The 11,123-nt window shown below is 38.7% G+C and overlaps 1 pseudogene; it reads right to left on the bottom strand.

Annotated features, from left to right (window-relative positions):
• Nucleotides 1-7,964: 7,964 nt before the first annotated feature.
• Nucleotides 7,965-10,368, bottom strand: LOC147514653 (F-box protein SKIP23-like; annotated as a pseudogene).
• Between the last annotated feature and the right edge of the window lie 755 nt (nt 10,369-11,123).

Below are 11,123 nucleotides of genomic sequence, written 5' to 3'. Positions count from 1 at the left end.
GGAACTACATCAACAAATGCTTCAACTTGAGACGAAAGGTTCTCAAAAGAATAGCTTATATACTTGTTGGCTATATATCTGAGTGACTTGAGATTGGGAGTGTTGGAATTCCAATGAGGTATTTCAAACTACTTACGAGTGTGCAAAATGAAGAAGAAGAATATTGAGTGTTCTCTTCATTTATGCTTTGGTGATAGTCCCATATTGGTAAGCCACCACTAACCTTGTATGTATATCAAGACTTTCTCTAGCATAAAGTGTTGGAATCTTGAATGAAACTGTGTCCTCATGGGTTTGAACCCATGACCTTATGTCTCTACTACTCTCTAATGTGGGGGGCTTTAGTCCCACATTGGTTACTAAACTTAAGTCACTTGAGTTTATATTGTTTTGTGCGCACACAAGGCCGCCTTGGTTTGGGGGCTCGTGGGAGGTGGGAGCTCCAGAAAACCTTAGTGGGTGCGAGTACTGGGCTTGTTCAAGAAAACCAAATCACGCTTTTTTTCCCTAGGATAGTGCGTGTGTGATTCTTGCCTTCAGTTGCGACTTCAAGTTTCTATAAACCAAAACGTTTTCAAAAGATGAAAAACAGATCTGATTTCTCTTCCCAAAAACCATGTTTGGAGTACTGAGAGTTCCAAGGGTTGTCATTTGCTGGTGACTAATCCTTCCACTGTTGTATCCTGGGAGGCTGACAGCTACGTTACCGGCAGCGTTTTTCGTCTTAAGGAAATTGTGCCGAGCTTAATTCTCAGTGATAAGTCTTATTTGCATTCTTATTGCTTTTTTGTTTTACTAGTTAATACAATCTTAAGACGAAAAACTATTATCTAGTATTGTATTTGTGCTCATTTGTTCTTTATACTGCTGAAATGGAGAAACCCAGTGGTAAGTCTGTCAAACCTAAGATTTTTTATGGCAGAAATTTCAAGCGATGGCAGATGAAAATGCACTTTTATCTAACTACTCTGAAACTGGTTGAATGGATTTCGATTGAGAAACTCATTTCAAATGACGATGAAGAAGAACCTGGTCGTTCTGGTGGTGTGGAAAGATGGGAAAATAAGGATTATTTATGTCGAAATTACATACTTGACTGTCTTTCTCTTGAATTATATGATGTCTATGTTGTGTGTCCGACTGCTACAGAATTGTGGAATTTACTTGATAAAAAGTATGTTACTGAAGATGCAGGTTCGAAAACTTCAAAATGGAAGATGGGAAATCTGTTGTTTCTCAAGTGGAGGAGCTGCAAATCATTGTTCATGAGATTCTGCAGGAAGGGTATAAAATTTGTAAAGGTTTCCAGGTTGCTGCTATCATTGAGAAACTCCCTTCTTCGTGGAAGGAGTACAAAAACAGTCTTAAACATAAGAAGAAAGAGATGGCCTTAGAAGATCTGATCGTCAACCTTCGGATCGAGGAGGATAACATGAAGGCTGAACTCAATGTGGAGACTTCATAAATGAAGGCTAAGGCTAACCTGGTTAAAGGTAATGCTGCTAGTTCTTCTAAGTCTAAATCATCTAAATTCCAAGCCAAAAAGAAACCATATGTGAACAAGAATAAACAGTCCCAACCTCACTTTAAAAAGAAACCTTACAATCCTGAAATTCATTGCTATGTGTGTGGATCACGAGGTCATATAACCCCGGACTGTAAATTCAAAAAAGGTCCAAATGATAGGAAGAAAGATAAGGCACAAGCAAATGTAGTTCAGGATGGTAACTTTTCTGTTGTGGTTACTGAGGTTAACTTGGTGAGTTACATGACTGACTGGTGGGTAGACACTGGGGCAACCAAACACATCTGTGGCACTAAAAGTGCATTTGCGTCCTTTACTCCTCTGGGAGAAGGAGAAAGTCTGTTCATGGGTAACTCATCTGCTTCTAAAGTTGAAGGAAAAGGGACTGTTAATTTGAAGTTCACTTCTGGAAATGTCCTTAATTTGAAGGATGTTCTTTATGTTCCTGATATTAGGAAAAATCTGGTTTCGATCTGGTTCCCTTTTAAGTAAGAAGGGGTTCAAACTTGTCTTTGAGTCAGACAAATTTGTTCTGACTAAGGGGAGAACTTTTGTGGGTAAAGGTTATTTAGATGAAGGCTTGTTTAAGCTCAATGTAACTAATTTTGAATTTAATAAAACATCTACTTCTTCTTATATGGTTGAGTCCTTTGATCTGTGGCATAGTAGACTTGGACACGTTAATAATGTTTCGATTAAAAAACTTATGCATCTAGGTAACATATCCAAGAATACTATTTCTGAAAACAAGAGATGTGAACTATGTGTAGAATCTAAATATGCTAGGAAACCTTTTAAAAAGGTAGAAAGAAACACTGAGTTGTTGGCATTGATTCACACTGACTTATGTGATCTTAAAGGTTACATGACTAGAGGAGGTAATAAATATTTTGTTGCATTCATTGATGATGCTTCACGTTTCTGCCATGTTTATCTTCTTAAGAGTAAGGATGATAGCTTAGCTAGATTTATTTCCTTTAAAACTGAAGTTGAGAACCAGTCAGACAAGAAAATAAAAATAGTTAGGTCTGATAGAGGAGGTGAATATTCTGGTCCTTTCAATAAATTTTGTGAAGATAATGGTATTGTACATGAGACCACTGCCCCTTATGCTCCCCAATCCAATGGGATAACAGAGGGGAAAAATAGGACTCTCAAATATATGATCAATTCAATGATCAATAGCTCTAGGGCTATTATGAACCTATGGGGGGAGGCTTTGCTAACGGCTTGTTATATTCTGAATAAGATACCTTTTAAAGACACAGATAAAACTCCATATGAGATGTGGAAAAATAGGGCACCGTCTTATAAATACTTTAAAGTGTGGGGGTGTTTGGCTAAGGTGTCTATACCAACACCCAAGAGGACTAAACTTGGCCCTAAAACTGTAGATTGTGTCTTTATTGGGTATGCACAGAATAGCAGCGCCTATAGGTTTTTAGTTTTCAAATCTAAAAATAAATTTGTTGATGATAATACCATTATTGAGTCTAGGGATGCTGTCTTTTTTTAGGATAAATTTCCATTTATTGAGAAATCTGGAGGGACTCCGAGTTCATCAAGACTTGCTCCTAGAGTTCGAGAAGATTCTTCTGCTGAAGATGAAATTGAACGCAGGAGGAGCAAGAGACCTAGGACTAACACCTCTTTTGGACCTGATGTCCTTACTTTCTTGGTAGAGGATGATCCTCAGACCTATTCAGAGGCCATGTCATCTTCTGACGCTATATTTTGGAGGGAGGCCATTCTAAGTGAATATGAGTCCATTATAACCAATAACACTTGGGAGCTGGTTGAGTTGCCCCTTGGTTGTAAAACTATTGAAAATAAATGGTTATTTAGAAAGAAACTTAAGGCAGATGGATCCATTGATAAATATAAAGCGAGATTAGTAGCAAAAGGCTATAAACAGAGATAAGGGTTTGATTTCTTTGATACTTACTCTCTTGTGACAAGGATTACATCTATCAGACTGTTAATAGCTTTTGCTTCTACTCGTAATCTTGTAATTCACCAAATGGATGTTAAAACGGCATTTCTAAATGGAAAATTACAAGAGGAGATATATATGGATCAGCCAGAAGGTTTTGTTTTAGAAGGCCTTGAGAGAAAAGTTTGTAGACTAAAGAAATCCCTTTACGGTCTCAAACAAGCTCCAAAACAGTGGCATGAGAAATTTGACAGTGTGCTAATCTCTAATGGTTTTAGTATTAATGAGGCAGATAAATGCATTTATTGTAAATTTGAGAAACAATCTGGTGTAATTATCTGTTTATACGTGGATGACATGTTGATCATCAGAACCAGTTTAGAGACCGTCAATAAGACTAAATCTTTTTTAAGTAAGCATTTTGACATGAAAGATTTGGGTATTGTTGATGTCATTCTTGGCATTAAGATAGTGTATAATTCTGATGGAATTCTTTTGACTCAATCTCATTATGTAGAGAAAATGCTTAAAAGATTTAATCAATTTGACTGTGTACCTGCCAGAACACTATATGATCCTAGTATACATTGACAAAAAAATATTGGATCAGGTGTATCTCCTTTTGAGTTTTCTAGGGTTATAGGCAGTCTCATGTATCTTATGAACTACACTAGACCAAACATAGCTTACGCCATAAGCAAACTTAGTAGATACACCATAAATCTCAGCAATGAGCATTGGGATGCTCTTATCAGAGTATTGAGATATTTGAAATATACTTCAAATTATGGTGTTCATTATGGCAAATATCCAGCTGTGCTTGAGGGGTACAGTGATGCCAATTGGATTGCTGATTCTCAGGAATCTAAATCCACTAGTGGCTATGTGTTCACTATGGCAAGGGGTGCAGTGTCTTGGAAATCATCTAAGCAAACTTGCATTGCCCATTCCACTATGGAATCTGAGTTTATAACTTTAGATAAAGCTAGTGAGGAAGCAGAGTGGATCAAGAATTTTTTGATGGATATCCCGCTTCGGCCTAAACCTGTTCCACCTGTCTCTATTCACTGTGATAGCCAAGCTGCTATCTTGAGGGCCAAAAATACTTCCTATAACAGGAAATCTCGACATATTCGTCGAAGACATAACACTGTGCGACAATTGTTAAGAGATGGGATCATAGCTATTGACTTTGTGAGGTCAAAAGAAAATTTAGCTGATCCTTTAACTAAAGGCCTGGCTAGAGAGCTGGTTTTTAGTACATCAAGGGGGATGGGGCTAAAGTCTATTAAAGACTAAGCCTATTTATTTAAATCACCGATAACTGACACCCAACCTTTGTGAATGGAGATCCCAGGATCAAGGTTCAATTGAGAAACAAGTTATCTGCGTGATTTGTGGGGGTACTACACCTAGAGTGAAAACTCTGTACCCATCCCTATGATGTAGTAGTGCATTCTGTATCTTTTCAAGGATGAGTGAATACTCTTAATGCTTTCTATAGCTGGTTTTTCCAGTGGGGTGTAATGATACAGTACACTCCTGATAGAGGCACCTATATGAGTGAGGAAGTAAAGCCGCTTCCTATGAGAACTTATAGGCTTGTTCTCTAGAACACTCATGAAACCTGGGAAACTCATGGCTATACGAGCACATCTGTGGGAACTCTATGATGATTTTTGAAGTTATGTGTGTTACCTGTTGACTTGGATTACATATATGTTGAACAGTTCAAGACTAAGGTCACTGGTCAACTAGTAATCCCGACAGACAAACACCAAGCGAAGGCTCAAGCCGTATGACACCTTCAGCCCATTCATAACTTCTTCATACTCCAGACATTCTTGTTTTTTCTTCTGTTTCTTTATAATTTCATTCATGTGGGGGATTGTTGGAATCTTGAATGAAACTGTGTCCTCATGGGTTTGAACCCATGACCTTATGTCTCTACTACTCTCTAATGTGGGGGGGCTTTAGTCCCACATTGGTTACTAAACTTAAGTCACTTGAGTTTATATTGATTTGTGTCCTTATGGAGGGATAGTGTAGAGAGATATAAGGAGATGCTCACGTGCACATAAGGTCGCCTTGGTTTGGGGGCTCTCGGGAGGTGGGAGCTCCAGAAAACCTTAGTGCGCGTGTGCCCACACACGTCGTGCGCAAGGGGGGTGCAAATCCACCCATTTGGGCTTCGCGTGGGTGCGAGTACTGGGCTTGTTTTTGCAAATCTTTTTCTCTTTTTGTTGGTTTCATAATAGTTGTTTCAAGAAAACCAAATCACGCTTTTCTTTCCCTAGGATAGTGCGTGCGCGATTCTTGCCTTCAGTTGCGACTTCAAGTTTCTATAAACCAAAACATTTTCCCGTTTTCAAAGGATGAAAAACAGATCTGATTTCTCTTCCCAAAAACCATGTCTGGAGTACTGAGAGTTCCAAGGGTTGTCATTTGCTGGTGACTAATTCTTCCACTGTTGTATCCTGGGAGGCGTGTGCTTGAGGCTGGCAGCTACGTTACCGGCGGCGTTTTTCGTCTTAAGGAAATTGTATCGAGCACAATCCTCAGTGATAAGTTTTATTTGCATTCTTATTATTTTTTTGCTTTACTAGTTAATACATAAAGGTGTGCCTTTATGGTACAAAGGTTTTTGTGTTAGGAGGGAGGACGCACACAAAGCCACCCGTACCGAGTCAAGTCGTGCTTGGCCTTTGCCCTTGGCCAATTCTCTAAAGTGTTTTTTGCTTCTCCACCACGTTTCTATTTCCTAATTACAGTAGTATTCTAATAGTGTTTTAGAAACCGAACTAATGCTAAATCTATATAAACTAGGACTCGCTTCCAGATCTAAATACTCTTTAATCAAACCTTAAAGCTCTTCTTTCTATTCTCCCTTAAGCTGCCAAAGAGAGTTGTCTGCCATTCTAGAGAGAAGTATTTTTAAGTGCATATTAGTCTTATGTGCACCATTGTATCCTATGAGGAAGACGCCTGATGTAGCCTTTATGCACCGTTCGAAAGGGGCAAAATATTTCCTTAAGGATAGTGTCTAACACACCTTGGTACCTGTTGTTTCTTCTGTCCTCATCTTCTTCCTGTTTCCAAACATCGGTTCTATCAATCTTAAGGAAAGACTTTTGAGATGTCTACACAACCAAACACACCAAACAAGGAAACTGACAAGACGAATTCTAGAGTAGTTGAAGTCACTTCTAATTTGTATGATGTTGCGCCTATTCTAACTGCTCGCAACTTGATGTGTCCAAGATTGAATCCTTCAGCGGTTCTCACTTCAAGCGTTGGAAGGAGAGGGTGTTATCAGAACTGGATGTATTTAACTATGCGAGGTATCTTACTGAATCTGCACCCATGGAAGGTTCTATTGATTTCGAAAGAATTGTTGCTTGGATAAAAAGTAACAAGGTATGTCATCATGCAATTATGAGTACCCTGTCTAATGAGATTTTTTATATTTACTGCTCATCTAAAAATGCACATGAAATATGGGATAGTTTGAACAAGAAATATATAATTGAAGATGCTAGTACTCAAAAAATAAGTTATAGGAAATTTTCTTAAGTTCCATATGAAAGAGTATAGAGATGTAACGTTTCAAATCTATGACTTTCATGTGCTAGAAACTGAGGGTATTAATTTACATGAACCCTTTATTGTTTTATTGTTGGATGGTTAATTGAGAAACTCCTTGGGTCTTGGAAGCACAGGACTCGGGATGACGTATTGGCTAAGGAATTCAATTCCAAAGTGAATATAGTTGAAGGCAATCCCAGCAAGACCAACAAATACTCTAAGAAGCAAAACTTCAAAAAAAATAAGAATTTCAAAGTCAAAGGCCCTTCTTTTAAAAGGAGTGGTACTGGCCGGTAATGGAAATTGATGTTATGTTTGTGGTAAACCAGGACACAGAGTTTTTCAGTGGAAGCACAAGAAAGACACAGATGACCCTCCCAACACTAATTTAGTTTAGGGAGATGACATAATTGTTGTTGTAGTGTCCCAGGTTTTCATTGCTACAGGAAAGAAGAACTGGGTACTAGATTTTGTTGCTACCTGCCACATTTGTGGTGATGTTGAAGCCTTCTCAGATTACATACTAGTGAAAGATGAAAAAGTCTATATAGATGACTCAAGGTTAGTTCCTATTGAGGGAACATACAAGCTTTTCTGAAATTAACTTTAGGAAAAACCCTTTCAATTCACTTAGAATGTTCTCCATGTTCCTGTGATTCATCATAATCTAATTTCTGTGTCACTACTAGGAAAAGCTGGTGTCAAAATGTCTTTTGAAAGTGATAAGTTTGTTTTGAGTAAGAATGAGTTTTGTTGGGAAATGTTATTGTAATAATAGTGGTATATTCACGTTGATTGTACTTGAAAACATTATTATGAGTGAGAATAATATGTTTCTGCTTATTTGCTTGACTCTTTTAATATATGTCATGGTAGACTAGGACATGTGAATGTTCAATATATGAAAAAGATGAAAACATGTGGTTTATTGTTTGATATTTCTGATTTTTCTACTAATAAATGTGAAATATTTGTGAAGAGATGAAGGTCGCCCAGCATCACAATGCTAATAAAACTCGCACCTACGTCAATCTATCTATTCAGGACTGAAAGAAGCTTTACAACCAAGAACTCACTGGTTAGGCGTTCTTTAAAGAATTACAACAAGGAAACAAAATAAGAGTATTAGAGCATTCCCAATGCATATGAATATCAAGGGGATCTGACAATATTCACCTCCAAATGGTCAAAAACTTGTTTTGCCCAATGCAAAGGTGAATATCAAAGTGACTATTTTCCCAAGTCAAAACGATAGTGAAACCTTTAACCGAGATAGTAGTTGAGTTGGGAACTTTGGACGGGATGTTTTATTCTGTCTCGTGTGTTTTTTTACATTTTTTCGGGGTTTTTTTTCGCGTGTTTTTTCGGTTTTTTTTTATACTTCAGACGGGATGTTTCATTCCGTCCGGTGCATTTTTTTTATTTTTACAATCAGACGGAATCAAACATCCCGTCCGAAAATAATAGTCACTTTTGCAATGGGCAGCTTCACCTTGTTTTTCACCAAAACAGTGGAAAAGAAGGAAAATAGAGCTGACGTGGAGGTGAATAAGAGTGGCTTCCATTGGAAATGCTCTTAGTAAAAATTCAAAAAAATTGGTTGCGTTAGATTCTCAGGTTTCATTGCACCTTCGTGTGGGTAACCTACCCCGTTGTTCATACGAGTCAAACTTGAAAACAAATCAACTAGAAGGAATTTGGTGTGACCCAGACTGGCGGTGGCAATATTCTTGTTCGACAGTCATTATGTACCGGACATCGACCTTCATATCCCGGAAATTCTAATGGCAATGTCCCATCCTCCAAGCTGAACACACCAGTATCTGAACCTGCTATCCTCTGAAATGCCTTCTTCTGAGATTTCAAACAATAATTGAAATCTACATTGTCATCAGTGATCAGTGAAGTAAATACAATTCCCTTTCCCTGGACATGGTAGCTTGCGAGACGACATAGAGAAAGACTCGCCCTGTCCCAGAAACAACATCTGATCGCCTAAACTCTCCACCCGTGACCATTTTGCAGGGGAATTGGAATTAATATTCAACTTGAATACATTAAATTTGTAAGTGTGATAACTTTCGCAAGTTTCTTTCACACGCCGATTAACCATTAGCAACTCACCTGACGATTCCACCAAATATAGCTTGCCTTCCCAACAACAAAATCCCTCTGGTTGACTCGCAAAAAGAATTGCCTTTGGAGTAGAAGCCTCAACCTCCTCGTCAAATAAAACTATCACCCTTCCCCTGTAGTCTAGAGCATAAAACTTTCCGTCCAAGTGTATGACATCCTCAATAGCAACAATCCTAACTCTTTCCAATTCCATATCTCTATACAATTCAGCAATTTTCCATCTCTCATCTCCAAGTCGGCAACAAGCTAACTTACCGCTATTTTCATGAAAAACGATAGCCACGGCTAGGCAATTCTTTCCACTGGGACTCGAAGATAACACCAGCTTGTCAATGAAAAAGTTGTTCATCCTATCGAAACTGAAGAACTCACATGATTCCTGAACCCACACTACAAATTCCCTACCAATTATCTCTGGATTATACTCCAACACACATGGGCGGAAGCTGCATCTGAGTAGTCGTTAACGGATTTATAAGACTAATGGAAGGGCTATTTTCTAACTGTACTAGCCATCCTTTTGACGATCCTTTCCAAAACCCACCTTTAACCTTAGGTAGTTGCAAACTACAAACCTCCCCATCCCCCATATATAGATTGAAAGCACCAGTATTAAATTTGCGAGGGGGGTGAATCAAACCTGGTAGTCCAAAAGGTATATGTAGTGGTATTTTTGGTAGAAAATATCTCCAAGCTGGGCAAACTGCACGAACTCGGATGTAGTCGGAATATGAATCGAGCCGAGACACCAGCTCCATTCTTCAACTTAATAATAATAATTCAATTGAAATATTGTTTTATTTCGACCGACTTAACATTATTATATGACTCCTAGTTGGACAATGAATGGCACGTAATCGAGTCTCTATGGGAGATGAAGCAATACTTTTTGGGACTCATATCCGTTTCATTCCGGCATTCACGCTGAAAAGGTAATTTAAGGAGTAGTGACTATAGAAAACTTTATGGCATTAGAATTCAACAGCACTATATTAACACTTTTTTTCGATAAACAATCACACAAAAGGATTGGGCAACTTATTATTTAGACCAAAAATTAACAATAACTTGATCTTCCTGCTTCACAGAAATACAAATATCATTGATTCGAGCAACAAGATTGTGTACATGGTTTAACAGATGGAAAAAAATTCCCCTTAAATCGTCGCACTAATGAAGGGTCCGCATTATCCGCAAGATGAAAGCAAAGAAAATCATCACACTAATGCAGGTGGTGTGGTGTGTACAGGGCGGCCCTGAAAATTGAGGGCCCAAGGCGAGTTTTTTAAAATGGGCCTATATTATTGAGAAAAAAATAAGTTTTTTACATGAGAAGACGTGGGCCAATGTTTGAGTGGACTGGACTGCACATAATTTGACTGGACTGAACAACCTTGAGTCATTTACATGTGGTCTAGTGGGTATAAAATTATACTTGGGGCCCAAAATTTAACTAACAAGCTGGGGGCCCTAGGTGGCCGCCTAGTTGGCCTGCCCTCAGAGCCGGCCCTGCGTGTGTACTGGTGCAGGTGGGGTGGGGTGGTGTGCTGCAGGTGGTGTGATGCCTGCTCGTGTGTGCTGGTGCAGGTGTGGTGTGGTGTAGTGCAGGTGGAAAGATTTTCTAGAGTTGGGGGAAGTGAGAATGAAAGGAGAGAGTAGAGAGTGATGTAGAAGTGAGCGGCGTTTGAGTGCCATTCCTTTCTTCTTGCTCTACTCAATTAGCATTTGGCGGAAACAAGTTGGACTTGGGTCTTTGGTTTATGAAGATAAGTGTAGTCATTTTAGGGGGAATTAGCGATACCCCCCACATTTAAAGATCTCTTTTGCGATACCCCACATTTGAAGATAATTTGCGATACCCCTCATTTGCAACTTCCGTCGTCGGTCAACAATTGATCGAGTCAAACCGTAAGAAAATAAAACCTTAAAAACTCAAAACAAAAA

Source organism: Coptis chinensis, chromosome 2 (genome assembly GCF_015680905.1).
Source record: "Coptis chinensis isolate HL-2020 chromosome 2, ASM1568090v1, whole genome shotgun sequence".
Classification (NCBI taxonomy): domain Eukaryota; kingdom Viridiplantae; phylum Streptophyta; class Magnoliopsida; order Ranunculales; family Ranunculaceae; genus Coptis; species Coptis chinensis.
Note: the sequence above shows the minus strand (reverse complement) of the source record. Positions and strands in the feature narration are given on the sequence as shown.